The 5,089-nt window shown below is 35.2% G+C and overlaps 1 long non-coding RNA gene across 1 annotated transcript; it reads left to right on the top strand.

Moving 5' to 3' along the window:
* Positions 1-1,788: 1,788 nt before the first annotated feature.
* Positions 1,789-4,877, top strand: LOC131073447 (uncharacterized). The gene is made up of 3 exons (XR_009112870.2): positions 1,789-2,210; positions 2,772-3,133; positions 3,246-4,877. It is a non-coding gene; the product is annotated as an uncharacterized LOC131073447 (long non-coding RNA).
* The last annotated feature ends 212 nt before the right edge of the window (positions 4,878-5,089 follow it).

The raw sequence follows: 5,089 nt of genomic DNA, 5'->3' as shown, positions 1-5,089 counted from the left end.
AAGTATTTATCTACACTTAATGAAACCCCCTTGGAGGTAAGGCCCTCTCCAAAGTCGACTAGATTAGCCAACAAATGATAACATTCAAGACCAAAAAAGGGAGATTAAATGGGAAGAAAAACATCTGAGAATGAGACATAGTGAGCATGAGTGACAACCCCCACACAACAACATCCTTTCAAACGCTTTGGACATGAACAAGACAAACCATCCCTAAAAGACTTCCAAGCAATTGATTGCACCAAAAGCAAATAGAAATTCTTTATGAGGACCAAGAATAGCTCCAAGATGCATATGGGGTATGGAAGGACAAAGGATTGTAAGGGAGAGAAAGACCCTATACAACCCTAGAGAAGAACCACCCTTAGGAGCAACACTTGCAAAAAATACACCTGAAGAGGTCTCCCAATGTTCATGCACTGGACATTGCCACTCCAACCAGAGACTTTATAGGATATCATCCCTATCCTGAAATATCTAACCACGAAGCCAATCTTCAATATCTCCATTGTCTTTATCATCACCAGAATCATCCTTACCATACTAACCGCCATTGCCAAGGAGTTTAAAAACTCTCTTGCTCATATTATTGACCCCATTCCCACTCCCTATTGAATCAAAAAAAATATTTTATAAAAGATATGATTAAAATATATTACATTCTTAAAAGAACATTTACTAGAAATATCACAAAATTAAAGATATTTCTTACTTATAACAAGAAATTAACCTATAATTCACTGGACATTACTTATTTATTATTGGAAACCAATATTATAGAATACGTGTTTCAAGGACCTTAATTCCTTTATTGTAGGAAATAACCCATACAAAATGCCTATGAAAATTTTGCATATGCAATTAGACATTCTATACTCAAAGATATACTTTTATGTATGTTTAAGAGAGTGAATAATGTAGATTGAAACCATTTAAATAATTTATGTAATAAAAACTCTTTTAATGAACAATGACATGTGAGATTAGATAAATAAATAAATAGATAAACATCATTCATTTTAATAATCCAACATTAATTTTTACCATTACACATTGAATAAATATTTTTTTTATATATAAATAAAATATTAAATTATTAATTCATGACATAATATTTAAATAGAGTATGTATATAGTCTATCTTTAAAATACTATCTTCGAGGACCGAGCCCATTAGGGAAAATTCAACACACTTCCATAAAATCAAATACCTCGATGTTTTCTAAGGTAGACGCACTGTCTTGTCGGTTGAATTTGTTGGGTTTAATAGGGGAGATGACCTAGTAGTCGTGCACCCTAACTTTGTGCTTCTCAAAATGCTACGTGGAAATTTCAAATCACTTCGAATTTTTTATATCAGCATACTTGGCAAGTCCCCTACTTATAACTAAGGTTTTAGGGCCACATCATCAAATATGATGCCACATCAGCATGCTTTTTGCCAAGGTGTCCAAAACAACCAAAAAAAAGGTGAGACCAATAGACATGCAAAAGGGGCCCCAATACTTGTGCAACTGATGTGGCATCACATGATTGGTTACTTTTCACAACAAATAGTATATTTCATTCAGTTATTGGTACTTATCATTGTTGTACAAAAGTTGGACATTAAATCATCAGGTATGGAGATATTAAATCAACATCTTCTATCACAAAAATTGAAAGGGGTTCAACTACTGGATCCTTTCCCCTATACAACACATAAACTAAACCTTTTTGTGTCTTCCTGTGGTAGAAATTTATAGTCAAAACAAAGCAAAGCAATAAAGGGAAAATAAAAATCCTTGTAATCCGTGTTTTCTAACTCTTTCGAGGCAGCGGCCTTATAGACCTACCATTTGTAGTTTCCTTATCCTCTCCTCTTGAGTCCTATGGTGGAGAGTGGAGAGTGGAAACCAGGTTAATGTTTCTCGTGCAACTTCTTGAAACCTACTATCTTATGGGGCTCAAAAATATTAATTTAACACAGAGAACCGCTTTCGAGGATACAAATAGGGGGAATTGAGTAAATCTCTGTACAGGCCAGAATGAAAGGAGTTAATCAGAGGGTCGCGAGGACGGTGAGTGCATTTCTGGCTTGCATAATAGTGGTGGGAGTTGTGTGTACTTTGCTATTGATGAACAACTTCAGGCTTCCTTCACTCCGATTCTCTACAATGCAAACGCTGTTCCATTCAGAGATGGACGATTATGCAACAGATCCAGATATTGTAAGATATTCTCACCTTTTTAATTCATCAGTAACTGCAATAGGTATAACTGACCTTTTTAACAGACTTTTGTTATTCATTCATTCATTACAATTCTCGCTTACTGTCATTGTATTTACACCTATTTGCCTAAAACCGTGCTCAAAAAGCTGTGATTTAGAGCCCTGCACTGATTTACAGTAAAGAATACAGTAAAGAATTGAATTACAGTGATCTATCTCTGCCTCTTTTATAGATTATATATGCAATTCAATTTTTCAATATCACGAATCACTGAAATAAACATTAATTCAAAAATAAATACATATGATTTCACAAATAATTTTTGAAATTGCAAAGATATTTTAAATACGTCTAAAGAGACACCAGTTCTGAATCTTCTATAAAGTAAATTATTGAAAATATAATTTTCCCCTGTTTTTAGACAGGTGTACTAAAGATGTCTATGCTAATTTACAAGATTTCAATATAAAATTAACAGTTTAGAAATAGGTGTGATTTAGAGCCCTGCACTGATTTACAGTTTCCTCTGTTTCTCGCAGCCTCCTTATAATTCATCAGATGTTACCGACGAGCTAAAAGTAAGCCTTTCAAAAGCGGCGAACCAGGAGAAAACCGTTCTAATCACGACTCTGAATGCGGCGTGGGCGCAGAAGAATAGCATGGTGGATTTATTCCTGAAAAGTTTCCACATCGGTAACGGAACCGAGGCGATGTTGTAAAATTTGTTGATTGTTGCCGTAGATGAGAAGGCGCTCAATCGCTGCCGGGAAATTCATCCGCATTGTTGTCTGATGAAAACAGAGGGAGTCGATTTCTCGGGAGAAAAGCTTTACATGACTCGAGGTTATTTGAAAATGATGTGGAGAAGGATTCGTTTCTTCGGACAAGTGTTGGAGCGAAGATATAACTTCGTTTTCTCGGTAAGTTAGGTTTTCATGTTCGTCAAGGGTTTGGAGAAAACTGTACAATAAATTTATATCATATTTCCTGATTTTTCATCAGAATAATTCAGATTATACTATTATTATCCAGGATGCCGATATTATGTGGTTTCGAGATCCCTCTACTAAATTCTCATCCGAGGCAGATTGTTAGAGAAGGAAAGCAACTAATCTCTACAATAAGCCCAACGCAGGATTCATGTATGTTCGCTCAAATGAAAAGACAGTTCATTTATTCAACTTTTGGTATCGATCCAAGAAGGTTTATCCCCGTAAAAATGAGCAACATGTGTTGAACATACTGAAATGGAAAGAGTTCAGACGCAGGCGACTTAAATTCGAATTCCTTGACACTAAATATTTTGGCGGGTACTGTGAAAGAACGAAAGATGTGAACTCGGTTTGTACAATGCATGCCAACTGTTGTACTTGGATTGAAGGCGAAGGTTATTGATTTGAGAAATATATTCTAAACTTTCAGTTGTGAAAAATCCTTCTCAGAATATATACTAAACTTTGAGTTGTGAAAAATCCTTGAATTTTCAAACTCTCTCTCACTGGGGATCTGATCTCCCATAGGCCTATAATTTATTATTTTAATATGTCAACTATCAACTTCGAATCTCCTTCCATCACAACCCTGGTAAAGCACAAATCTTTAGCAAGCTTTATGCCCTCCCAGGAAGCAATGGCTTCAACAAAGTTGTTAGATTTTATTTCTAAGAACTTAGCAGTGCATTGAATAAGTCTCCCTTTATGACCTTTGAGAACAACACCCGCACTAGCTTGTCTAGGGTTACCCTTGGAACACCTATCAAAATTACATTTTATCCAATCTTGATCATTCTGTTTATCTTCTTCTACCAGTTAATATTAGTCATATCTTGAATAAGACCCCAAATTTGTTTAATCCTTATTTCTTGTAGAGTAGCCATGTCTTTAAAGGGCCCAAAGGAAACAACAATGAGATTTTCAATTATTTGATGCTTAATAATCTGGTGTTAGCTATTTATGGTTATAATTGTTGTATCTCTTCGAGTTTTTGTATTGTAGTATTCATGGCATATGTGGAGTTTGTATCTTTGGAGTTTGGAGGTATTATGATTAAGTTTTGTGATAATGGGTTGGTATCTTTGGGTTTGGTTGACCCTGCCTCATTTCGGTAATCTTGCTATATGCATTAGCTAATGAAGTATGGAAAAGGAAGCATGTGGAGATCTTGCGGAGGCCAACATGTAGGTCTTGTTTATGTTAGATATCATGTTGGGTTTGGTTGACACATTATTTCATGTTCATATACTTTGGTGTGTGTGTGTGTGTGTGTGTGTGTAGTTGCATGTATAATGAGTCAATGAAAACAAGGAGAAAGAGAATAAGAGAGTGAGGATGATTAAGGAAGTATATGCAAAAGAGACAAAGCAAAGGAGATAGAAGAGAAGCAGAGTGTGAAGTGTGAGTTGTAGACAATGAAGGAAGATAGTGTTGCAATAATGCAACAATCCTTCACCAAACCTTATGCAGGATAGTGGTATAGAGATCTTTAATCGGATCTTCTATAGAGTTTGTTAATTATGATTTGATCTTAATCTTGGAACTGACCTCATGCATTTGGAGATGCAATCATTTTCAGTTCAATCTTTTTTGTTGTTGTAAGCATTCTAATAGTGTGTGGTTTTTTGTATCTTTGTAGTGAGCATTCCAACATTGTGTCCTCTTTTGTATCTTTGCAGTGAGCAATCTAGCAATGAGTCATTTTTGTAATCTGGCAGTGAGCCACCCCTTCTGTAAACTCTCTATAACTAGTTATATTCTCTTGAGAGGTGATACTCTTTGTGCTTTTTTCCATGTGGTTTTTCCATTTATAAAATTTGGTGTTGTTGCTTGACTCTCTTTATTCATGTTTATTCTACATTTGTTGTTTATATATGTTAAGCA

This window comes from Cryptomeria japonica, chromosome 7 (assembly GCF_030272615.1).
Source record: "Cryptomeria japonica chromosome 7, Sugi_1.0, whole genome shotgun sequence".
Lineage (NCBI taxonomy): Eukaryota > Viridiplantae > Streptophyta > Pinopsida > Cupressales > Cupressaceae > Cryptomeria > Cryptomeria japonica.
Note: the sequence above shows the minus strand (reverse complement) of the source record. Positions and strands in the feature narration are given on the sequence as shown.